The sequence below is a fragment of the Acanthochromis polyacanthus genome, chromosome 4, assembly GCF_021347895.1.
Source record: "Acanthochromis polyacanthus isolate Apoly-LR-REF ecotype Palm Island chromosome 4, KAUST_Apoly_ChrSc, whole genome shotgun sequence".
NCBI classification, from domain to species: Eukaryota; Metazoa; Chordata; class Actinopteri; family Pomacentridae; genus Acanthochromis; species Acanthochromis polyacanthus.
In genome coordinates, this window is record NC_067116.1 from 44,958,725 (window position 1) to 44,986,602 (window position 27,878).

Consider the following 27,878-nt stretch of genomic DNA (forward strand, 5'->3'; position numbering starts at 1 on the left):
ATTTTCACAGTGAAAACTTCCACATTTTTAACATTTTTGAACATTTTTTGGTGTAAAAAAAAAAGAAATTCAGCGAATTTCACTGGATTTTGGTTGATTCTTATCTGAATGTTCTTAAAGAAAATAATGGAAGTTTTACTGATATATATGTAATCATTTTAGATATTTTTAGGATTTTTTTGTAAGATTTTTATTATTTTTTTTCAAATATTTGCAATGTATATTTAAAAAATGTTTTATTTGTTACATTTTTGTTTCTTGCCAAATTAGGAGGATTTATTGATTTTTTTTTTTTTTTTTTTTTTTTTGGATTTTTTTTAAATAAAACTTTTAAGGGAAACTTTTAAGGAATTATTGGAATTTTGTTCCTGAAGGTTTTGCAAATTTTCAGAAATTTGGGAAATTTTGTTTTTGCAGAATTTTGGATATTTTTCAGACAAGAAAACAATATTTTTTGGTGCCCATAAATGAAGACAACAGGAGGGTTAAGAAACACATGGGCGAACACGAAAGTAGTCCTTCCTCATTTTCCTTCATCACTTATTCTGCACAAACACAAACTGTGTGCTGCACGTTTCGCCTGCATACTATGAATAGGTGTTCGCCTGATGGATTATGACTTCAGCGTTGCATTTCCAAGCATGCGTCAGATGCTCTGCACGCATTTGGACGGCCTTAAAATGTGCACGTGCAGCTTTTATGAGGCTGCAGTGAAATTAGCGATACACAACAGTGCAATAGTGGAGTGAGAAGGGGTGATTGGAGGGAAGGAATAAACAAATAAGGGATCTAGAGGAAGGAAGGACTGGAGTGGGGAAGTGGGCCGGAGGGGGTTGTGTAGCTGCTGACTCAGCATGCAGCAGCCAATCATTAACACAGCCGTGCACACACCCGAGCACATGCACACGGTGGTAAAAGGACATGTGCTGTCTTATACCAACATGCAGCTTCAGCTTGCTAGCTTCGTTTTGCGGCAGAAAGCGACGGTGCAGTGGAGATAAAAGCAGGCAGGCGGTGGTCCAGCAGCAGCAGCAGTTTGTAATGGCACTCATAAATACCTCCTTCAGTGAAACAGCTCAGACAGCACAGCAGCAGGGAACTTGCCAGCCTCGGCCTTGTTGCAGAGCTTATCTCCCCGCATTGAGCCCGGTGGCACCTCATCCCCTCCTGTTGTTCTAAATGTGAAAGCAGCCTGAGGTTTGACAAGGTTCCCCACCACAGATCCCAGATCACTTTCCACTAAGCTCCTGCTCATTGTTGTGCATTAGAACCGCAGAGAGAAACACGATACTTGATTTGCGGCGAAGCGGGAAGTGATATCCGTTCAGCCAAAAGTGCCCACTCAGGTGAAACTTGCTTGTAATTGTGACACTGATTGCAAGCAGTCATTATTTGTTATGATAGTTTGGCCGGTGATAGCCCTCCGCTCTGCTTTCATGACTCAGCTTTCTGTTTTATCAAGCAGCACTTTCACCATCAGCTGACATGTGATCTGCTTCATGCGTGTTCTCCATCATGAGTATGTGGCACTAAAAGGTTCACGGTCATATCTACTGTTTCCTCCACACTCTAAGATCAAATGTTTGGGCTCAACAACAGAAACATGATGGTCAGTTAACGCTCCTGTTGTCCTCATTTACAGGCACCAAAAAATATTGTTTCCTTGTCTGAAAAAAAACAAAAATTCAGCAAAAAAAATCCTCAAATCTCTGAAAATTTGCAAAACCTTCAGGAAGAAAATTTGAATGATTCCTTAAAAGTTTTATTTTTAAAAAATCCCCCAAATTTGGCAAGAAAATTCTTGTAAATATTTTCAAAAATTGAGTAAAAATCTTCCAAAAAAATCCTATAAATATCTAAAATGATTACATATATAAATCAGTAAAACTTCTGATATTTTCTTTAAGAATATTCACAAATAAATCCACCAAAATCCATTGAAATTCGCTGGATTTTGGCGGATTTTTTTGTGTGAATGTTCTTAAGAAACAATTTTAACATTTCTTTTTTTCCACCAAAAATGTTCAAAGATTTCCCCAAACTGCTGAAAATGTGGACATCTTACTGTGAAAATATATATATATTTTTTCCACATTTTCAAACTTTAAAACGGGTCACTTTTGACCCATAGAACGACACGAGGGTTAATAGATAAATTAACTGATTCAAAATCTATTATCCAAGACGAAGGACTCGAATGTCAGCAAATGTATTTTAGGTTAGCTGTAGTATCTGGTTGTGTCACCAGATGGTGCCTCTTGTGGTTTATTAAAATTAAAGACTGCAGTTTATTTGTGTTTAATACTGTCACTGTCAGACTACTGGCAGTTCATGTTTGTAAGCAGAGAGCATTGTGGAGGTTTAGCTAGCAAAGGGGCACCATGACAAAGACTTCTGCGACACTTAATGACCTTCTGCCCGAGCTCACGTTCTGAAGATGATCCTTAATCACCTGAATTTGTCTCGGCATTTTAAAGGGATAGGAGAGGGGACTTTAAATCTTGGAACTTGTGGTTAAAGCCAGTTTCATTAAGTTAGTACAAGTTGAACTTAGTTTTAATCATAGAAATGTGAGGGAGCTGCCATTGCTATGTAAACACAACGTTTACAACTGCAAAGATGAAGTGATGTAATTAAGTCATGATGATATCTGCACAGAGGTTTAATCATAATCAGACTTTATATCTGTGCCAGTGTTTTATATGTGTTGCATCATATCTAATGTCAGTGTTACAACATGCTCGTAACCTCGTGCTTCTACAAATAGCTGGAGGTCTGATGGCTTCCTGCACTGATGCTTTGTGTACTCGTGGTTTGAAGACCTGCAGGTTTGTTCCGGCCTCTGATGCACTTTGGCATCGAGCTGCAGCCCATTTCTGACTTTCTGTTGGCATATTTAGTAGCTCACTTTTTAAAACTCTTAGAGGTGAAACAATCAGTCTATTAATTGGTCAGTCACTCAAGAGAGAAGGCCAGCTGATGCTATTATTTATTAATTGTCAAATAAAGTCCTTCTTCAAGCAAAAAAAAGCCAGAGGAATTTGTTCCTATCTTTTGGACTTTTCCAGACCGTACGCCGAAACCATTCATCTGAAAACCCTGCAGATTGTTGGACAGTGGTCACATCTTGTCAAGCTTCATAAGGTTAAATGAATGAATGAACTATGCATCGTTAATTTTAAAGTTCAGCGACCTGCTAATTAACGTTCAGTCTAACGACACGTGGACTCTCTTCTAGACCTGAAACAATGAATGAATTCATCTAATAAGCAGCTGATACATCATAATTGTGTCTCAAATGTGAGGATTTTTTTGCCCTTTCTCCCCTTTAAATCATTATAAATGAAATATATTTGGGTTTTGTACAGTTTAAAAGTCGCCTTCGAGTGTGAGATGTTTCGACAGGCAGGTTTGTCTGCATTGTTTGGCATTTAGCTGAATAAAAGGTATATTAATTGATCGAATAAGTGTTAGCAGCAGGGCTGAAAAGTCTATTACAAATAGATGTATAGATATAATGAATAATTAATGATGTGGCTATTACCTATTTTTAATGGACAAAAAGAGGTTTATTTTTGATTTAACCATGCTGACCTATTTATCAAGGGTTAGGACTGAAAATTATGTCCAAAATAGTTTGATTTTAGGTTATCTTCATAATTACATATATTAGCCTAATAACCTGTTTAAATAACGACCAGGAGGGAAAAGGCTGAACGACTACTATATCTGTAATTTCAAAAACTTCAATGACACTCAATAATGCATTAATATACAAACTCTACTTGACATTAGATAAGATATGTTTATTAATAAAGCACAATTCAAAGTGCTTTACAACAGCAAAGAAATTAATTAAAAAGATGATTTTAAAAGGTAGACAATAAAAGCCTCCATTGAAATCATAGAAATCAAACATTATTTAGGCAATAAAATCAACATGAAATTTTATGATGATAAAAAAACACCTTGTCAGTTTTTTAATCGATTCCTGCTCACTAATATTCTGTCCACATGTGATGATAATCTATCTGCTAACAGTAGAAGAACAGCGTGGGTTTCTGTTGGGGGATAATTTTCTAATCAAAAGTCGTTGATAAAGCTACTGCTGCTATTGCTTCATATGTGCTTACTGATGATTTTGGAGATAATTACATGAATCCTGCAGCTGTTTGTTGCAGCTGGTTAACCCTCTTGTCGTCCTTGTCAATATTGAACCGTTTTAAAGTTTAAAAATGTGGGGGGAAAAAAACATATTTTCACAGTGGAATTTCTGGTGTCCACATTTTCAACATTTTTGGGAAATCTTTGAACATTTTTAGGTGGAAAAAAAATAAATGTTAAAAATGTTTCTTAAGAAAATAAAGAAAATATCAGAAGTTTTACGGATGTACATGGAATCACTTTAGATATTTTTAGGATTTTTTTTGAAGATTTTTACTAATTTTTAAAAAAAATATTTACAAGAATTCTCTTGCCAAATTTGGGGCAGTTTTTGAAATAAAACTTTTAAGGGAAAAATTTCGGGTATTATTGAAATTGTCTTCCTTAAGGATTTGCAAATTTTCTGAAATTTTGGGAAATTTTTTGCAGAATTTTTGGATTTTGTTTTCGTCAAGGAAACAATATTTTTTGGTGCCCGTAAATGAGGACAACAGGAGGGTTAATAAACTCAGAGGAAGGATGCTTTTGGATGAATATTGCTGCTGAAATGTGGTTAAATCCTTCCTTTAAAAATTTCGGACACCTCCAAGGTACCACTAATGCGACGTGCTGCAGTAAAAATTAATTCTATGTTGAAAGAGAAAATGTTACCGGTCCGGTTTTGTACGATTGTGGTCAGCATTTTATGGAAAAGTAAGCAAATTGTACATACAGACATGAAGCCAGCATGTTCAGTTGATTCCTGGGACAACACATATATACCACAGCTAAACGACAGTCTGTTAATGATTGGCTGTTCATGTGTCACTCATAGCATGCTCCATCATCAGAGGATACGATAGGCTGTTTATAAGGCAGGGAGGGTTTGTTCATGCAACCGAACTTGCGTCTAAAATTGCATTTAAGTGACAGTTTTCTTATTTTTATTGATGAAACGCCCCGATCGATCCACGCTGCCATCGTTTTATCAGACCTAACTGACAGATTAATTAATAATGACAGCGATCATTAGCTACATCCCTATCCCTCCACTGTAATTGGAGCCCCGGCGTTGCTGTAATTCCAAACACAAAAGATCATCAGATCATTTGAGGATGAAACAGGGAGTGGTTGTTGGTTCTTTAGCTCATGAATCAGGCCTGTTTGTGTGACAGTCTGACTCTCTTCTGGTCAGCTGGAATGTGCCGAAAGGCCTTGACCGCGGCTGAGCTGCTGTGGCCGGCCTCTCAATCTTTTCCTCTTCCTCTCCCTTTCTGTCCTATTTATGCTCCTCCAGATAGACACAGTGGACGGGCCTTCATTGGCCGAAAACACACTGTCACTGTAGGCTTCGCACTTGGCAGCTGCCTCCCGTCTAACAAGGACACTTTTGTAATCGAGTGCGAGAACACAGTTGTCAGAGGAAACCGGAGTTCATCTCGTCTGCTCTGCGCTCTGTATTTCTGTATTTTTCTTGACGCCACGTTTGTTTGTGTGGTTCGTTCGGTTGCTGTCGTTATGGGTAACGTCTGAGAGCCAAACATTCTTTGTGTTCCAGCTACATGGGTTTGCTCTCTATGGAGGAAACTGGACTAGATTCACACAGAAAGCACTTTCCTAAATGTGGTCGTAATGGTCTGCTTTTTTCTAAGATTTGCCTCATCTAGCCTCCCCCTTTGCCTCTCCTCAGCCTCCCTATGGTACTCGGTTTGTGTAGCTGCATGGCTAGTCAGTGCAAACCTGTAAGTCAGTAGTCGGACCTCGCTGACATCTGGCAGCGATTACAGAGGTGCTTCTAATGAAATGACTAGCAGAAGTGACTCAGTCAGAAACGCTACACACTGCAAAGCAGTTTAGTCACTCTCCAAAATCTCCTCTGACATATTTAAAAGACACTTAAAATTCCAAATCTGTAGAGTTGGCGTGGTTTCAACATCTTTGTAAGAGGCGTCACACATGCGGTACACTGCTGATAAAAAATGTATTCACCTCCCTTGGAAGTTTTCCTTGTTTATTCCTTTTCGATTCTGAATCATGGTCAATATAATTTGGCTCTTTTGATAAGAATTTACGACAAAAGATAACAACAAGAACAAAGACTCTAGTAAGAGAGGCCGCAAAGACACTTATGGCTCCTCTGAAGTTGTACCAAGCTTCTGCAACTGTTGCCTTTTTATCACCAGCCAAAGCTTGACGGGAAAGCGGCAAAAAGAAAGACAATGTGGAAAAAACTGATATGAAATCTGGGCTAGAGTTCACTGGAAGGCACGGTGGTGGCAGCATCATGATGAAGCATGGTGGAGGCAGCATCATGATTTGAAGCATGGTGGAGGCAGTATCATGATGTGAAGCACGGTGGAGGCAGCATCATGATTTGAAGCATGGTGGAGGCAGTATCATGATGTGAAGCACGGTGGAGGCAGCATCATGATGAAGCATGGTGGAGGCAGCATCATGATGTGAAGCACGGTGGAGGCAGCATCATGATGAAACATGGTGGTGGCAGCATCATGATGAAACACGGTGGAGGCAGCATCATGATGAAGCACGGTGGAGGCAGCATCATGATGTGAAGCACGGTGGTGGCAGCATCATGACGTGAACCACGGTGGTGGCAGCATCATGACGTGAACCACGGTGGTGGCAGCATCATGACGTGAACCACGGTGGTGGCAGCATCATGATGTGAAGCACGGTGGTGGCAGCATCATGATGTGAAGCACGGTGGTGGCAGCATCATGATGTGAAGCACGGTGGTGGCAGCATCATGACGTGAAGCACGGTGGTGGCAGCATCATGACGTGAACCACGGTGGAGGCAGCATCATGACGTGAACCACGGTGGTGGCAGCATCATGACGTGAACCACGGTGGTGGCAGCATCATGACGTGAACCACGGTGGTGGCAGCATCATGACGTGAACCACGGTGGTGGCAGCATCATGACGTGAACCACGGTGGTGGCAGCATCATGACGTGAACCACGGTGGTGGCAGCATCATGACGTGAACCACGGTGGTGGCAGCATCATGATGTGAACCACGGTGGTGGCAGCATCATGATGAAACACGGTGGAGGCAGCATCATATATGAAGCACGGTGGAGGCAGCATCATGACGTGAAGCACGGTGGAGGCAGCATCATGATGAAACACGGTGGAGGCAGCATCATGATGAAACACGGTGGAGGCAGCATCATGATGTGAACCACGGTGGAGGCAGCATCATAATGTGAAGCACGGTGGAGGCAGCATCATGATGAAACACGGTGGAGGCAGCATCATATATGAAGCACGGTGGAGGCAGCATCATGACGTGAAGCACGGTGGAGGCAGCATCATGATGTGAACCACGGTGGAGGCAGCATCATAATGTGAACCACGGTGGAGGCAGCATCATGATGTGATCATTTATTTTATATTTATTATACAGTATATAAATATATTTTAATTAATTGACATTACTTTGTAGAAATCCGTTTTCACTTTGACATGAAAGAATCTTTTTTTGTAAATTCTCATCAGCAAAGCCTCAGTAACCGTGACAACGATTCCATATAAAAGGGTAAAACTTTCAAAGGGGGTGAATGCTTTTTATCGTCGCTGTATATTCTTTAAAAGTCAGAAAGGCGCTTTGAATTAAATGAAATATCTATCTAATTTAAAGCCATTAGTGTCAAACTGTGTCAGGTAATTATAAATGTACAGAATATTTGAGTGACTTCAGGGTCAAAGCACGTCTTACTGTGGCTCTAATTGACCCGTTTAGAGGCGTTCTGAAAGGAAAATGAACTGATGTCGTACGGTGAGAACACACTTTTGATCAAATGGAAGCTGAAATAGTTGCTTTGATTGCAGTCCGGCTGTGCGTCCGTCTGGTTCCTGCCGTCACCCACACCTGAGCCGACGCTTTAACCTTAATCCTGACTTCCTGTCATTATTTAACTCCATTAGACTGTTCGTGTAATGAGGCCTGTCGGCTATAGAGGAGCCTAATCATGGGTCTGAGCTCCTCCAAATATAAGATTCTGTCCTGAGTGACGTACGAGCAGCACTTAGTAGCCGTTTCGAGGTATGAACTATAATCAACGCAATCAGAATATAGTATTTATAGCGGTTATGCATGTGCTTTTAATGTACACTGTAAAAGGAATCCTGTAAAAAAAATCTGGTAGAAAAAGAGCAAATTAAAATTAGTCATAATAAAGTTTTTATATGACATTATTTACAGTTTTATTTGCCAGCTGATATGCATGTTTTCACTTTTTTCTAATTTAAAAATCTATAAAATAACAGTGAATATATTATTTAAATAATATATATTTTTTAACCTTGATAAGCTGTTTTTTCCCCTAAATAACAGTCCTAAAATCAGTAAAATAATGGCCTAAATGCTACATATTTAACCCCATGTCATCCTGCGGGTCAAACTGACCCATTTTAAAGTTTGAAAATGTGGAGAAAAAATATTTTCACGGTGAAACTTCTGATGTCCACATTTTCAACTTTTTTGGGAAATCTTTGAACATTTTTTGGTGGGAAAAAAAGAAATGTTAAAAATGTTACACAAAAAAATCAACCAAAATCCAGCGAAATTTGCTGGATTTTGGTTGATTTTTTTATGTGAATGTTCTTAAAGAAAATATCAGAAGTTTTACTGATATATATGGAATCACTTTAGATACTGTTAGGATTTTTTGGAAGATTTTTAGTAATTAAAAAAAATATTAAGAATTTTCTTGCCAAATTTGGGGGATTTTTTTAAAAATAAAACTTTTAAGGAATTATTAGAATTTTCTTCCAGAAATGTTTTGCAAATTTTCAGAAATTTGGGGAATTCTTCAGCTGATTTTTTTTTTTTTTTCAAAAAACAGTATTTTTTGGTACCCATAAATGAAGACAACAGGAGGGTTAAACAATGTAGAATACACCCTTTTTTCAGTCAACATGTAAATTAGTACTTTTTTTAAAAAAAATTCTGTGTTTGTATCAGATTTTTTATTTTGCCGTCTGACATGTATTTCTGAATGACCCAGGTTAGTACTAACAGGTGGTTTTCTTCATGTACTTTTGCAGGTTACATGACTTTAATATGTGACTTACAAACGGTTGTAATCATTAAATCCTGGAAGCATTTTGACATCTGATAGCACTCGCGTTGAGTTAATCATTAGCCGCTGAGTTTTGCATGTGCATCATCACGCTCCACATTTGTTTTCACTTTCTATCCCATGTGTTCATAGTCATTAATGAAACCGAGACTCAGCAGCATTTTATCCTCTCTGAACGTAGTAAAACGCAGCAGTTAGAGGCAGTTACACGACTAAAACACGTGAAGCACATACCAGTAGTGCATGGATGATCGTCTAATTAGAAAGTCACACAGTGATGTTCCATTTGTAGAAGTCTGCGTCAGTTTCTGGGTTTTTTTTATTTCCTCCTGTCACATTTTTCTCCACTTTTTTTTTTTTTTTACTACAATATGAAGTCCAACACCTGTAATCGACATGTATGCTTTGCTTTAAACTGCCCTCAGCTGTTCCAGTGCTGGACTTCTAGATTTTGTGTGTTACTGCTAATTTGTTTCCATGCTTCATCTGCTCTGTTTACATTATTAGCTGAAAAGTCCCTGAATTTTTTTTCTGTGGCTGTTGGTCACAGCTGAGTCACTAATGGCTCATCGGAAACACCGAGGAGCAGAGAATTTTTAACTTTTTGCAGAATTTAGTTAAAGCACAGCGATTATTTTTGGCAAATTTTTAAAATGAGACAGGCAGTAGAATGTAGCGTAATTTTCCAGTCAGCCATAAAGAAACAAACTATTAACAGTTTGTAAAAATACAGATTTTTCATGTGAGAATTATTTGATTTTTGGCCTGCTTTTTGACATATAGATTCTTACTTTTCTCTGTCATTTTTCTAGATATCCTCTTTAATTTAACAAAACTGAGAAAATCTGCAAAATAACTGTTAAAAAGACCATTTCACACCATTTACCATTTTACTTAAAATGCTTCTTTTTTTTTTCATCAAATAGCTGCAAATATCTGTTAATTATTGATATTACTGATATTTTTGTTCATTTAAATACAGTAAAATGGGATGTGGCGACCCCTGAAGGGAAAAGCCGAAAGGAAAAGAAGAAAATGTGATGTAATTTTATAAAAATGTATATTTTTGATGTGATGCATCTATCGTTTTTCTTTTACAGCTAACATGCCGTTGATAATCAACATCAGTCACTGAGTCTCTGGGTGATATTCATGTAAAAAGGCCTGTTTCAGACAGTCACACAAGCGTTGGTACCCATAAACAAAGGCGTCCTCATTCTGCGAGTGTTTCCGCTGGCGTGGTGCTGCATTATGAATGACAGCCATATGTCTGCTAGCTGTCAGTTCAGACACAGACCGGCTTGGCTCACACTGTTTACACAAAAACACAAATACAGACATACAACTATCAGACATATTCATTCATAGCAGTTATACTTTTAATGTACACTGTAAAAAAATATCCTGGGTGCCAAAAAAATAATGGTAGAATGCGGTAATGTTTAAAAACTGCAAATATGTGTAAAATAACATTTGTAGCTGCTTTAGATACAACAAACAATGTCATTTCATGGTCACATGTTGTAAAAGAGCAAATTAGTATTTGATAAAGATGCAGATAATAGATGTTATGTTATTTACAGTTTTTTTACAGTTAGCACATAAACTGATAATTAATAGAATCTGCAATTGAACAAAACAGGTAAAATTTATAAAATAACAGTGAAAAAAAACATTTAGCATTTAAAGTACATCATTCTTCTTTCCAATAGCAACTAGAAAATCAGTAAAATGACGACATATGCTCATTTAAATAATGTGTTTAATGACCAAATGTGGTTTAAAAAAGACATAATCCTTAATATACACAATTATTTATTAAATAATGCAGAAAAACTTTAACATACTTTAAAAACATCATTCTTCTTTCTAATAACTATAAAATCAGTAAAATTCTGACATATATATGCTAATTTAAAGACAATAAAATAGTGCACTTAATGGTCAAATGTGGTTTAAAAAAACATGCTAAAAAATAGATTTAATCTTTTTAAAGGTTGTGTCAGCTTGTTATGGTGGCATAAATTTAATAGTTAAAAAATATTCTATTGTCTGCACTTTTTTCAATCCCGAATGTACACAAACTTTTTCAAATAATACAGAATAACGATAATAGATTTTCATTATTTACCTTCATGTCTCTTCTCTTCCTTTCTCTTTTTGTTTGTGTTGTGCTTGCAGCGATACGATGATCATACATACTTATCTTATTTAATAGTGCTTCTGCAGTATTTTTGGTAATAAAACATGACTTTTTGTCCAGATCTATATACGGTAGCTTCAGATTCAGCCTGAATAATTAGCTGTTTACAGTCTGGCCTACTGTAAAATGTAATGATGCAAGGAAGCAGCAACAGATAACGAATGAACACCGGCTTTATCTCACATCGTTAGACGCTAGACTTAGATAGACGAGCTGCAGGAGACGTCCTGTCGTTGTGTATTTGTCATCAGTAAACTGTGACTGATGGTGTGTTGCAGAGAAATCTGAAGGTTAAAACGCACAAAATCACTGATCTAAAAACATATCATCAGCTTACATATTTCACAGAACCCAGTTTTGGACCCCAAATAATGAAGAGGTAAATAAATCTGAGATGATGCAGCAACATGTTTCTGTTTGGATCAACACGACTGAGCCTCACAGCAGATCGTTAAAGTTCTGGTTTTCTCATTTCTATGTCTGCAGCAGCCTGGTGTTTCTTTGTCTGAAAAAAAATCCAAAAATTCAGCAAAAAAGAAATGCTAAAATGTTTCTTAAATGTTTCCAAAATTTCTGGAAATTTGGAAACATTTAAGAAACATTTTAGCATTTCTTTTTTTCCACCAAAAAGTTTTGAAAGATTTCCCAAAAATGTTGAAAATGTGGACCTCAGAAGTTTCACTGTGAAAATAGATTTTTTTTCTGCATTTTCAAACCTTAAAACGGGTCAATTTTGACCCGCAGGACAACTGGAGGGTTAACCGCTGAGTTTATGCTGTTTAACCAGGAGCAACATACAAGCTGTACTGATTCAGAACTAGTAGCTGATTAGTAATCAAGGCCAAAAAAAGACTGTTTTTGTGGTCACACAATTACAGCCTGACCGAATGTAAGTACTGACCAAAGCTGTACAACTCCATAATTAAAGACGATTTACACAAAATGAAACACAACAGCAGAAATGGTGAAAATGGCATTGGTTTGTTGATAATAACATCTTCTAGCAGATATTACATCTCCTAGAAGTGGTAGACGCAAATAAATTTGTCGATCACAGATATTTCAGTTAGCATATGGCTAAAACCTTCTTTTATGGAACACAATACAGAGAAAAGATGCTTTTGTAATTTAAAAAACGGTGTCACTGCATAGTTTGTCAAGCAGAGCAGCTCCATAGTTTACAATCCGTCTGCAGTGCATGTAGCAGAGCATGCTACTGAGCAGTACAGTGGTGCAGAGTTGAGCTTTGTGTCAATGGTTAGACGCTAACTGGTTGGTGAAAAATGTAACCGGAAACTTAAACAATGAGCCCTTTCCGATACAACTCCTCATTCATGATGCAGTAGGGATGTCATTGAAGTTAGCTGTAGTACCTGGCTTAGCCACCAGGTGGAGCTTCTTATTGCTTTTGGTGAGATGAAAGACTGCGTTTTGTTTGTGTTTACTGCTGTAGTATTTGGAGGAGGCGTCACAGTTCACAGCAGTTCATGTTGTCCAACAGAGAGCATTGTGGGGGTTTAGCTAGCAAGGAGCACCATGACAAAGACCTCTGTGGTGGTTAATGACCTCTGGCCAGCGTTCATTAGTTTAAAAAAAGTAGGAATCAACTAGGATAGTGTCCTATTCCAGTAGCACATATAACCAAGCCTTTTATGTGACTAACATCCACTGTACACCATTTCTACAATCGATTGTTGGCTGATGATGCTGCCGATTTTAAGAAAAAAAACCCGCTGACAATCTGTTTCAGTTTTACAAGACAATCAAAGCGAATTGCCATCAGTCCATCCTAACATTGCATCCAAGTGGCATCTTGCTGAAAGGGTGAGTTTTATTTCTTTTAACCAGATTGTGGGGTTTAGCTAGCAACAGGCCCCATGATAAAGACTTATGTGATGGTTAACGCCTCCCGGGCAGAGCTCACCGTCTCAAGACAAGTTGTTTTCTACGATTACGGTAATTCTGGTGCTTAAGTAGCTACATTTAATTGACTTTAATGAATCATTGTTTATTGACTAACACTGCTGACTGGTTTATAATTTGCATCACTAAAATGTAAATATATATGAAGAATATTAGCGGAAATATTAGCCTCAAAAATCCAGAGTCATTCGAGCTCTGTGTTTAGTAAAAATTGACATGTAATCCTTTTCTACAAAGCTGCTAATCTGTGATATTGTTTGGAAACATAATGCTGCTTCACTGCATCTAATAGCAGAGGTGGAAGCGAGCATATGATCAGATTTAATCCTGTACAAGTCCTGAGCGTTCGCTTCAGTGCAGCAGGAGTTAATTTGAGAAGCAGCTCTGGGGTTAAAGCTTCCTCTCGGATCCGCTAACAGGCTAAACTTCCTGCTAATAGATGCACCTGTTGCACCACTTAGAAACAACATACAAACCTGACTTAACCTTTCCTCATTTGAATATAATTTCAAATATTGTATTTGTGTTGCAGGAACTGAAACTGCCGGTTTAATCTGTCTCTGGTCGGGGCGTAACTTCACACAGAAGTTCTGTTTTGTATTCACTTTAAGGTTTGGAGTCACGGTTCGGTTCAGACGAGAAAACATCCACTTTCGTTTATTCTCAGACAAGTCAACATACCTAAAAGTGGCTGACAGTTATTGCACTAAAATGCTGCATGTTGTCAGTAAGAGAGCTGATTCCTGTAAAGTTTAAAATAAACAACATTAAAATGTGCATTAAGATAAGTGCAAAATGTTCATGAAAAAGCAAACAGTTCCTGTGTCTCTTTTCAACGTAAAAGCATTAAAAGTAGTTTCTGCTGTTTGCATCTAGACGCTGCCTAAAAGCAGCAGGGATCAGCAGCTGGACTCGTGTCAGATGAACGTTCGCTTCACACACAGAGCTGAGCACACTGAGCTAAGGTTAGCGTAGCATGTTGCTAACCTGCTAATGGTTTGCACCACTAGCAATTATCTTTCTGTCAATTAATCTACTACTTTAATGATTATTCGATGAATTTAAGCTCTTAATTTCCACCAAAAAAAGCTAATTTACAATTTCATCTGAGTCTTTTTTTATTTAGAAAACTGTATGTCGTTGCATAGAATAGAAATACTTTACCACCACCATAAATACAGATATAAGCAAAAAAGCACAGTAAATAAAAGTAAACAATTAGAACAAACACACAACATCATGATGCAACAATTACACACTGATCCTAAAGAACAAACATTTGTTATATTGAACTAAACTTAAGAAATATGCGTTAATTGAAAGTATTAATGTGGATGCACTTTCATTGGTTATGGCGACTGATTGCAGAAACCCTATAGCACATATTTCCTGCACCACTGAACATTTTTAGATTAAAACTTGCACCGTTGTGCTTGTGGTCTTCGGTCACGTCCTGGTTACACTTGACACAAATTCAGACCATTAAAATCTAGACTGTTGGCTTTTTTCTCTTAATAAAACACAAGTTTAGTGAAGAAGCCACTTAGGCTGCAACCTACGAATGAAAAAACAAACATTTACGAAGCAGATTCAGGTGAAAATGTCTCAAAGGTTCACTCTCATTCTGTACAACGCAAACATTCTCTCAAGTTGAGTCAGATCAAGACACTCTGAAGGTTAAGACTTTTCAAACAGAAGTCATCACGGCGCCCCAACATTTGCTTAGAGACATGGCAAAGTCAGCAGAGTCAAATGTTTCAGGAGGTGTGTCGTCCACGCTGCCACTGGGATTTGTTTCCATGCAGACGGTGTCGGGTCATCGCCACTCGTCCATTCGCGTTCTAACTTGCAAATGAGTTGTGTTCTCCGGTGACAGAGCCTCGCCTCTTCATGCGTTTTTAATCAAATCACTTTCCAGTGTACAGCCGGCGTCTTGTCCTGTGTCAGAAATCCAGCTGTGTTGGATGCGAGTCGTCCCGGTCTGCCAGAAACCCTTGCATGCCGTTTGATCCCGGCTCCTTCCAGATGTGCTTCTTGAACATCTCTTTGTTTCTGCCGGAATGGAAAAATGTTGCTGGTTTTCCCCCTCTTGGTCCCTGTAATTAGGATAATTTGCATTGCTGCCTTTGGCCGCCTGGAAAAACACAATAAGTTGGATGTAAAAACCCATGCGAGGCTGTAAATATGTGGTGTGCAGACAGATGAGCATTAGTGGTTCAGTGGTAGGATTCTCGCCTGCCACGGGTTCGATTCCCGGCCAATGCACAAACCTTTTTCTGAAACTGTAACCGCTCCCCTGTCTGCAGGATTATCGCTGAACAACAAAGTTCATATCATTTGTAATATTACATTTCCAATAGTATGTTTAATATCATTGAGTCCTGTGCACTTTATTTTAATTCCATGTGCAATTTTACTTTATTACTTCAGCATCATTGCTAAACTGATTTCTGACATTTCCAGACTACTTCTATTTTATTGATTTATACTTGTACTTTATTGCTATTTTAATGGCTATTTGTCAAAAAATCGAACAAATTGAAAAGCCGTTAATGCACCAGATGCAAAGAAAAGTCCAAAATCTGTACATTTTTGTTGTTTTTTTCACCAAGTGCACGCCAAAAATAACAAAAAAGACCATATATATACCCTCCTGAACGCTGATTCCACCATAAACTAACAGCAAACTAATTAGAACAAACAAAACAAAACCTCTAAGGTAAACCAAACACTTAGACTAATTCTCATTATCAAACAGGGAAGTAATAAATCTGAAGCTGCTCCAATAACTTTATTCTTATATTATTGGATTTCATTCTGAGAAGAAGAATTTCCTCCAGGATTAATTAAATTCTGTCTTAATTTTAGATGCAAAGGTAATAAATAAATGGTCTTTTTTCTTGCTTTTCTCAATATATTTAAATAAGTAGCAGGTTTATTAGCAGCTAATTATTATTATTCAATGGCAAGCTAATAAACAGCTGTTTTATTAGCCATTAATTGCATTTGTTATTGGATTTTTTTCAGGGCAATATTTTGTGCAAGAATGTAATAAACTCTATTCGGCATTTATTGCTTTCATTGTCATGTTATTGGAATTCTTGTCAGAGCAATATCATAAATTGTTAAAGTAGTTCTTAGTTTAGCTTAGCCTAGCTTAGCTTAAAGCCTGACCACAACAACGTCTGTGGCTATGAGCTACATTAAAGTGCAATGAAAAATCCTTGTTTCTTGCTTATTTCTTTGCTAATGTTAAATTTTATGAAGTTAATTCCACTTTTCATACATAGATGTTAAAATATATTTAAATAAAGGGCAGGTTTATTAGCAGTGGAGCTAATTCTTATTACTAAATAGTCAACTAATAAGCAGCGCTTGCAGCTGTTTTGTTTGGCATTTATTGCATTTATTCTCATGTTACTGGATTTTTTTTTTTTTTTAGCAATATGTGGCAGATGAATTTCTTTCCGGAATAATTAAGTTCTATCTTAGCGTAGCTTAGCTTAGCTTAACTCAGAGTTTTACCTCAAGAACATCTGTGTCTACGACCTACATTTAGGTACAGACAAAGATCCTCTATAAATGTTTATTTCTTGCTCTTCACTTTCACAAAGCCTCATTTTAAACTTCATTAACTTACTTCAGCTGCTCATGCATAGATACCTCATATATATTTTTTAAAAAAGCAGGTTTTTAGAGATGTGGTTTCACACGTGAGCAGCAGTACAGTGCAGACAGCGTTCATACGCGTGTTCCTCCTCGGTGTGGTTAATTATCAAGCTAGCTGCTGTTTTGTCCATTCACATTCCTCTGGAGTCGTGATTCACCGCCGGAATCGATCGGCGTCCTTTCCTTCTTATTTAGCCACATACCGGCTAGCGGCTGACTCATGTTGCGTCGCGGCGGTCTGCAGTCAGTGGAGCTTCCAGAGAGTCGGCAGGATGTGGATGTGAAGAGGTCAGGACGGAAAAAGCTGCTGTTACTCAACACGGGCTTTCAGCATCCCAGAGAGAAGCATGGAGAGAAGAACAGCCATAAGAATGCAAGAACCTCTGATGCTAACGTGGTTTATCATCACTTTTTAACACGTCTCGATGCCACTTCACCCCCACATTATTGCTGCTTTCATCACTTTCATCCAGATGAACCCTGCTGATGATAATGCAGATCCAGACCGAATATTCGCTGCATAAATCTCACATTTGTTCAGTGATTCAGTCCGTTCGCAGCTTTGTAGGTGGAATTACAAATAGGGAGCATGTTTCTCCTGCAACCTGTCCTTTATTCTCATTGTCTGTGGCTTTCTTGGTTAATTAACGAGTTGTTAGCTGTTTGAAATGTCAGAAAACAGAGACAAATGCAGATATATAGATAAAGATTATATCCTTAGATGTCTTGTTTTGTCCTGTTGTTCCTCAACATCAACAAAATTCAGATTATTTCTGTTGTTGCCTCCAGGTACCTTTAAAAGAACAATAAACTGTACTAAAAAATAAACAGTTTATTGTCATAGTGGAGAGGAAAAAACAGAACATATCTAAATTTTCACAGCTGGAATCAGATCATTTTGTCATTTTCTTTCTATGAAATTGACTTAAGCCCATTAGTCGATAATCAGAATAGCTGGTGATTAATTTAATAGTTGGCAACTCACTGATTAGTCAATGCAGCTTCAATTAATCACTTAGTTTGGTCTTTAAAATGTCAGAAAATGCAGAAAATTTTAGATTGTATCCTCAGATGTCTTGTTGTGTGCTGTTGAGAGAATTCCTGTTGTTCCTCAAGGTCCACATAATTCAGATAATTTCTGTTGTTGCCTTCAGGTGCCTTACAAAAACAAACAACAATAAGCTGTACAAAAATATCACTGTAATGGGATAAAAATGGCAATTGTAGAAGATATTCAGTTTACTGTCACAGAAGAGGACAAAAAAACATAAAATATCCAAATTAAACAAGCTGGAATCAAAGAATTTTGACCTTTTTTTTTCCCTCTTGTAAATTACTCAAATTCACTAACCAATTGTAGTGATTAATTTAATAGCAACTAAAGTAGCTTTAATCTCTGTCCAGAAAAAATAGCATAAAAATGAGAACAAACGTGGATGTGACTGACTCAGGCTTGTTTATACTCACTGTGATGTAACGGTGCAAAGGATTGTGGGTCAGAATGCATTTTTATTTGGACTGAATCTGTTTTTTGTTGTACTATATAGCATGAAAGTACGGATATTGGAGCTTTAATCTCTTTCTGTTGTTGTATTGCAGGCTCACAGTTAGGCTGTTACGTGATTGGCTGTTCACTTATTATGGAGGGATGTGATTGGCTGTCGATGAGGAAGTGAGGAGGCAGCGTGGTGTTTGTTTATGCAACTGAACTTGGATTTTTAAAATATTCTTAAATGACAGTTTTCTTGATTTCTGTCGATTAAATTTCCATCAGTGGTTCCTGTTTTATTCCTGTTTTGCGGAACCGAGACCCGGTGAAGGAGGCGTTTTTGTGGCTCCTTGTTCTGCTCTCTGTAGGGAATGAGCTTTATCCCCACTGACAGCTGTCCTCTCATCACCTCATGAAGAACAAGAAGGCAGGAGGGTGGTCGGGTGAGATCATTGTCTCTTTATAGCGGCCGATAATCTGCATTGGATGGTTGAAAACAGCGGATTCTAACCTACTTGCAAACTTCTCCAAGTCATTTACAGCTTGTGTATATATATATAGCATAAACCTCTGGCCGCCCGTTGGATTAGCCTTCACTAAATCCTGCTTGCCCCAGTCTGAAGAAGAAAAAAAGAAGATGTACAGAGACCAGAGGGGGGAATCGGTGACAGAATTGGGTTTAAAGGTGACACTGAGACGAGCGGAGTGACGTCAGCCGGTCAGAGAGAAACCGAAGCCAGACGGAGTTAAAGGAATGAAAGAGAGCGATGCCTTATTGAACAGCATCACTGACTCACCAGCCTGCTTTATCTCCTTATGCAACAGGCCAGAGTCCGCTCAGCCGCTTCCCCTCACCTGCCTCCAGAAAGTAGAACGATTAGCAGCCCGGACGATTAGCGGGCCGATATTTCCTGATTTCTTTTTTTTTGGTCAGTTATTGACAAATTAAATGCCCTACTTCTGTCTGTTTCTCTCTGTGCTCTCAGAAATGTCTCTGAACTAGAAACGCAAAACAGGAAGTTAGCTTCTCTCACAGCGGCTAATGCTATGCTAACAGCTAGCAGCTAAGTTAGAACACAGATTAACCTGAAACAGAAAGTCAGTAATTAATAAAGCTTTAAGATCTGGACTTTAGTGGACAATAAATAGTGAAATATATAGAAAATCGAGAAGAACAGCAGGAGACAAACTGATCAATATCTGTCCATAAACAGATGAGACGATTTAGTCACTGATATTTCTAGTTTACAGAATTTAATTTGGAGAATTCTGGGTCACTTTGAAAACATTTTGTCTTTTTGTTGGTAAGATTTTAAGTAATTTTGAACAAATTTTTAGCCATTAAGTCTCATTTTGAGATTTTTTGAGTCACTTGAGAAAAATTTTGAGTCTTATTTTGTCAAATTTTAGTTCATTTTGGACACTTCTTTAACCACTTTTTTACTTGAGTCACTTTGGGAAAGTTTTGAGCTATTTTCGTCAAATTTTAGTTCTTTTTGGAAACACTTTTGTCAGTCGATCCCACATAAACAAAGGAGAGCGTCCTAATTTTTAATCTCTAATATTTCTGTTATAATCACCCTTATTAATGAAGAAGCCTAGTTATGACTGACAGGTTCTCTGCTATCCCATGCTGTTAAAACATTACATTTTATGTTTATCGGCTCTAAATATTATCGTCTTTCTTGACTACAAACGGTCAGCATCGGTCGTAAAAAAAAACACATCGGTCGATACCCAGAAGGAAGAAAGCTTTTAGGAGAAGGTTCATAAATGTAGAGAAAGAGACGACGTTGAAGGATGAGGAAGAAAGATGGAGAGTTTTTCTCCTCGCTGCTGCCAGCATCTCTGCCGGGTTGCTATGGAAACCACTCGTGAAGCCTCTTTCACTCCGATTCTCATCCTTTCATGCCGCCGCTGTAATTTCGTCTGCGTTCAGCGGGACGGTGAAAGCGAAGCCGGCGTTTGTCTGTCAGAGGCTGGGAGGAAGCTGCTGAGTGGTCACAGGTCCCAGCTGAGTGTAATTCAAGGCCCTGTCATCCATCCGCCAGAGGACGAGTGGATTATCTCGCTGTCCTTGACCCACTGAAGCCCGGCGCTGTAGGCTGGCGTGGAGAACCGGAGGGTGGCTGGGCCGAGTGGGTGGATGGGACCCGGAGAGATGGTGGGCTGGTGGCACGCCGAGAGACGAGAATGGAACCAATGGCGGGCCGTTATGTAATCAGACAATCTGCATTTGAAGCACAGATTCTGGTCCTGCTGTGGGTTCTGGTCGGTTAAAGGCCTCCAGCTGAACTCCTCATTTCATTGGTATTCTCCTACAGACATCACTAACTGAATCTGATCAAACATCTGTCAACATCTGCTCCAGGCAGGATTATTATCTATTATATAAATCATCAATTTAAACTAGTGGTGAGCGCGATTAAAAAAAAAAAATCTAATTACAGGGTTTGTAATTAAGTAATCTCAATTCATCACACTTTGTCAAACAGCAATATTTGACACAATAAGTGAAGTTTTTAAGTTCAAATAAAATTGTGATTGACAGTTGAATCAATGAATAGACACGTGTACAATTTAAAATTTATTTAAAAAATGTAAAATCGGACATACAGAACAAAGTGATTTTGATGATTTAAAGGCTGGATTTAGTTTGTTTTTTCCCATTCTATGGCTCTAACAAAAGCATAAGTAGTTCAAGGACCTTCAGAAAGTAGAAAATCCACAGATTCATTCTGTTTTCATAGATTCTGGGTCTGATGGTTCTTTTTTTTAGGAATATAAATTTTTATTTATGTAACTTTTCATGAACAAAAAGTTTAGAATTAAATTATTAAAAGACAGACATTTTTGTTGTTTGTTTTTCCTCCTCCAAGGACACGGATCCCAGACAGCGTAAAAACTTAAACAACAAATTCAAAATGCAATTATAACGATTATATTCAATGTTTTCAGACTTTTTGTAAACTCAAGCACTGCCTTGAAAAGTGGTCTATTATGGGATGGCTACACCATTAGCCGTTAGCAGGACTGTCGTAGCTAACGTTAGCTTTGGTGCTAACAGCAACATGTTTTACTGTCGGAAGTGATGAGAAAACTCCACGCTTTAATCCAAGCTGACATCAGGAAGATTTTTACGAGAAAACTTTCTGCCCAACAAGCTCAATCTAATCTTCCTTCACTGTTCACCAGTTCGCTGACGTCACTCAGTGCGTCTTGTGTTTCTTCACCGCAGCTGGAAAACAGACTTTAGGTTCATTAGCGCCACCTACTGGGCTGGAGTGTTCAGCAGAGTTACTGGTGTGTCAGAAGCATAGACTGTATATATAGTGGACGTAGCATCTGGCTCCAGAATTGAAGCCAACCCGGAAGTGTCAAAAACTTGCAATATCACGCCGTCCGCTAGGGTTGGCTCCAAAAAGCTTTTGCTCCATAGACCCCAATTCATTTTTGGAGAAAATAAAATTTGATAGACTGATGTTCTACAGCTCAGGATTTTTTTCCCGTTAGTTTTCATGGTCAAAATGAGAGATCAGGTGGCCGATCTTAAAATAAATCAATACTGAATTTTAAATAAATCGTTAAAGTTGGCGGAGCCAGGGGGCGTGGCTATACTTGATAGACAGCAACAGAAGCCTCTGCGGTAAATTGTGGGCGGGATAAGAGAGTCCTCAGCCAATCCTGCCCCTAGTTTCTCTGTGGTCCAGTCTGTTTGATGACGCTTTTTACGTCACTGGCTCCAAAAAATCCAAAACGGCGACCAGGAAGTAGCAAAATCCGGGCTTCATTTTCTCGGCGTTGAAACCAACGGGTGACATCACGGTTAGTTTACGCCTGGTCAGAAGTTAGGGAACTGAGAAAGATGAGATTAAATGCGTTAATTTATTTAACGTGTCAAAGTCCCAGCCCTAATATAATATATATATCTATATAAATGTATGTATTTCCTAAATCTTGTCATTTCTTTTGTGACTTCATTGATATTTTTAGATAGATTTATTAGTGGACTTTCTGAGCCCAACCTGTAAACCAGTAATAACCTTTGTTTTCCCCTGGTAATCAGCTGGGTGTGTGTGAATGCTGCAGAGGGCTGACGGTTGGGAGTGTTTCAGTTCCGGTGATGCAGCATTAACGCTGATTAACGGTCCGGTGCAGCAGCAGTGCGGTTCTTTACAGGAACCTGGATCGGCCTCTCTGGGTCTTTGTGAGTGGGTTGTGTTGTTGTGTTTGTGTGCTGACAGCTGGCTTCTATAAATAAATGTCCAGGCGGGGGGGAGACAGGGGTGAGGACGGAGGGGGAAACCAAGAAATCCAGAGCGAGGAGGGGGAACTGACGGACTGATACAGATGTACTGAAACACTCACAGGAATGCAGAGAGCGTCACGCCTTCCGGTCATGACTTACTGCACCACATGTCACCGCCGTCTGGGCCAATCACAGGCCTCCTCTGGGATCACGTGACCAGCTCTCCTCTACATGTGTCACAGCTGAAGACCTGAGTTTATCTCCCATCAGCGTCGCTTCCTTCCCCGTCCTGTTGTGACTGTAGAAAACATGCAGCGACAGAAAGATTCAGAGAAAGAAAAACAGAAATCCAGACTGGCTTTTACTCTGGTAGAAGTTGGCAGTACATGATTTTATTTTAAAGCTCCTGTTGTCCTCATTTACAGGCACCAAAAATATTGTTTCCATGTCTGAAAAAAATCCAAAAATTCTGCAAAAACATCCGCAAATTTCTGAAAATTTGCAAAACATTCAGGAAGAAAATTGCAATAATTCCCTTAAAAGTTTTATTTAAAAAAAATCCCCAGATTTGACAAGAAAATTCTTGTAAATATTTTCAAAAAATTTAGGAGATTAAAAGGTGTATTTATTGTCAATAACTGTACTTTTCACTAAGCTTTGTTCCATTTTAAACTTGCCCTTTTACACATTTCCACATATTTATAGATCTAAAAGGGAAAAAGGTCGATGATTAAATGATTAAATAAACAAATGGCAGTACTTATTGCTAAAATTTCGGTTATTTGTACATTATATCAAACATAATATAAGTTTTACAATAACTTGTATATTTGGCACATTTAAAATGTTAAAAAGAATAAATCCACCTGTAAAACTAAGTAATATACCTTTGATAAATGTAAAATAAACAACAAAAAGCCCACTAACTCATATAGAGCAACTTTAGCGAATATAGAGCAACTTTAGTTTAATATAGAGCAACTTTAGCTAACATAGAGCAACTTTAGCTAATATAGAGCAACTTTAGCTTAATATAGAGCAACTTTAGCTAACATGGAACAACTTTAGTTTAATATAGAGCAACTTTAGCTAATATAGAGCAACTTTAGCTAACATAGAGCAACTTTAGCTAACATAGAGCAACTTTAGCTAATATAGAGCAACTTTAGCTAACATAGAGCAACTTTAGTGAATATAGAGCAACTTTAGCGAATATAGAGCAACTTTAACTAATATAGAGCAACTTTAGCTAACATAGAACAACTTTCGTTTAATATAGAGCAACTTTAGTGAATATAGAGCAACTTTAGCTAATATAGAGCAACTTTAGCTAACATAGAGCAACTTTAGCTAATATAGAGCAACTTTAGCTAACATAGAGCAACTTTAGCTAACATAGAGCAACTTTAGCTAACATAGAGCAACTTTAGTGAATATAGAGCAACTTTAGCGAATATAGAGCAACTTTAACTAATATAGAGCAACTTTAGTGAATATAGAGCAACTTTAGTTTAATATAGAGCAACTTTAGCTAACATAGAGCAACTTTAGCTTAATATAGAGCAACTTTAGCTAACATAGAGCAACTTTAGCTAACATAGAGCAACTTTAGTGAATATAGAGCAACTTTAGCGAATATAGAGCAACTTTAACTAATATAGAGCAACTTTAGTGAATATAGAGCAACTTTAGTTTAATATAGAGCAACTTTAGCTAACATAGAGCAACTTTAGCTTAATATAGAGCAACTTTAGCTAACATAGAGCAACTTTAGCTAACATAGAGCAACTTTAGTGAATATAGAGCAACTTTAGTGAATATAGAGCAACTTTAGCTAATATAGAGCAACTTAAACTAACATAGAGCAACTTTAATTAATATAGAGCAACTATAACTAATATAGAGCAACTTTAGCTAATATAGAGCAACTTTAACTAATACAGAGCAACTTTAGCTAATATAGAGCAACTTTAATTGATAGAGAGCAACTATAACTAATACAGAGCAACTTTAACATAGAGCAACTATAACTAATATAGAGCAACTTTAGCTAATATCGAGCAACATAAACTAACATAGAGCAACTTTAATTAATATAGAGCAACTATAATACAGAGCAACTTTAACATAGAGCAACTTTAGCTGATATAGAGCAACTTTAACATAGAGCAACTTTACCTGATATAGAGCAACGTAAACTAACATAGAGCCACTTTCACTCATTTAGAGCCCATTTCCAGCAACCATCACTCCTGTGTTCTAATGCTACATTGTGTTAGCTAGTGGTGCTGAAAGGCTCATTGATGGTTAGAAAACCTTTGTACAGTTATGTTAGCACATGGATAAAAGTGTAGAAAACATAAAATCCTCTGAGTGACCCCAAACTTTTAAACTGCAGTGTACATATGTGTGTTTTCTGTTTATTTTCTCGTGATAATTCTTAACTTTTTGCTCTGTCCCCTTTGTACTGCTGCAACAATACAAACCCGGCCACTGTAGGACTAATAAAGGCTTATTGCATTGTACCAAATAACGCTGATAATCACCATGCTCTTACTCTAATGCCGCCAGCACTTCTCCTGTACGACTACTCTGCTGTGGTTTCAGTCTGGAGCCCCTAAAGTGAAAGCGGCGCTACAAAAAAGTGAAAGTTTGGTCAGAATCAGCAGGTGGGAGGCAGGAAACCGACATGGCTGAGCTGTTTTTCATCACACGGACAGAACCGAAGCGAGCTCCTGGTTCCATCGACTCCCCATTAATTTGTCATGTCGCTGTCACTGAGCCTCGTCGGATCGAGTCCCGTATCGCTAACAGCAGACCGCTTTCACCGTCAGGCCTCCAGTTACCGTGTGTGTGTGTGTGTGTGTGTGTGTGTGTGTGTGTGGGTTTGGTTTCCTGTGTGGCTTTGAAACACTGAACACCTGGCCGTCCCGCTGAGCCAGCGTACCTGTCGAGATGCTTCACCTGAACGTGTTTTATTCACTGATGATCAATATGTCTTCCCCAGCAGGTCTGTCACGGAGAAAAATAAAAATAAAAGCAACATTTACCTTTGAAAAATGGAAAAAAGAAAACCAAAAAAAACCCCAAAACTATCCTTATGTTAAGATCATAGCAAGTAAAATAGTTTTTATTCATAATTTACCATGAAAAACTTGTAAAAAAAAAAAAAAAAAGTCCTCCTGTATATTTTTGGAGTTATTTTAAATGAATGTAAAAAAACAACAACAAAAAACACACAATTAACCCTCCTGTTGTCTTCATTTATGGGCACCAAAAATGTTGTTTCCTTGTCTGAAAAAAATCCAAAAATTCTGCAAAAACAATTCCCCAAATTTCTGAAAAATTACAAAACCTTCAGGAAAAAAATTCCAATAATTTCTTAAAAGTTTCCCTTAAAGCTTTTATGAAAAAAAATCCCCCAAATTAGGCAAGAAAATTCTTGTAAACATTTTCAAAAAATGAGGAATAATATTCCAAAAAAAATCCTAAAAATATCCAAAGTGATTCCATATATATCTGTAAAACTTCTGATATTTTCTTTAAGAACATTCCCATAAAAATCAGCCAAAATCCAGCAAAATTTGCTGGATTTTGTTTGATTTGTTTGTGAATAATCTTAAACATTTTTAACATTTCTTTTTTCCACCAAAAAATGTTCAAACATTTCCCAAAAATGTTGAAAATGTGGACATCAGAAGTTTCACTGTGAAAATGTATTTTTTTTCCACATTTTCAAACTTCAAAACGTGTCAGTTTTGACCCGCAGGACGACACAAGGCTTAATCTGGTTTAAAAAGAACTTAAAAATATTCAGTTTCGAAGTGTCTAATTTAAATTTCCGTAAAAATCTAGCATATTTCTTACATTTTGTTTTTCATTCATGCAAATTCAGTTTTTTGTCAGGTTGGTGTAATTTTACGACTTTCCCTCGACTGTCAGCTGCTTTTTACTGAACGATTCAGAGATTTTGGAGGTTTTTCTGTCAGTCTGAGGCCACAGAGAGGTTGGGGAGGAAGATAACGCTGGGCGGGTTTGACTTATCGGCTGCATCAGGACGTCACGACTCCTCCACTTCCTCCCTTTCTGCTTGCACTGCAAACCTGAAGCCGCCTTGTGAAAGCCTCGTTTCTGCGGGCAGACGGTCACATGCCAGCTACAGTTTTGCTGCTGCACACGTTTTGAAGTTAAATATTTTGTGTACATGCGACCTGCTCTGCCCCATAAAGCATATTTCTATATCTGGCGTTGAAATGACTTCCTGACAGCGTCGGTGGCGTGGCTGACAGCTAGAAGTGACTCATCTGACACTTTAGCAACATCAACATCTGAATATATACCAGCAGAGACATGGAAATAAGCAGCTTCCTGTTAACCGTGCTGCTGTCCTGTGAGTCAAACTGACCCATTTTAAAGTTTAAAAATGTGGAGAAAAAAAACATTTTCACAGTGAAACTTCTGATGTCCACATTTTCTACATTTTTGGAAAATTTTACAACTTTTTTTGGTGGGAAAAAAAAATGCTAAAAAATTTCTTAAGAACATTCACACGAAAAATCGACCAAAATCAAGCAAAATTCGTTGGATTTTGGTTGTTTTTTTCTGAATGTTCTTAAAGGAAATATCAGAACTTTTTCTGATATATATGTAATCACTTCAGATATTTTTAGGATTTTTTTGGACGATTTTTTACCCTTTTTTTGAAAATATTTACAAGAATTTTCTTGCATAATTTGGGGAATTTAAAAAAAAAACGTTTAAGGGAAACTTTTAAGGAATTACTGGAATTTTCTTCCTGAAGGTGTTGCAAATTTTCAGAAATTTGGGGAATTTTTTTGCAGAATTTTTTCATTTTTTCCAGACAAGGAAACAATAATTGTTGGTGCCTGTAAATGAAGACAACAGGAGGGTTAAATAAAGAGCAGAGGATGTGGTTAGACAGTTTATTTATTTATCAGGTTTTAACGGTCGTTTAGCTGCGTTTGCCCAAAGGAAACCAAAATCCAGAGAAATTCACTGGATTTTGGTTGATTATTTTTTTGTGAATGTTCTTAAGAAACATTTTTAGCATTTATTTCTTTCCACCAAAAAATG

General features: G+C 37.7%; 1 protein-coding gene across 1 annotated transcript in view; it reads left to right on the forward strand.

Moving 5' to 3' along the window:
- Positions 1–27,878, forward strand: part of cers1 (ceramide synthase 1) — a 54,073-nt gene that overhangs the window by 7,697 nt on the left and 18,498 nt on the right. The gene's annotated exons all lie outside the window — the stretch shown is intronic.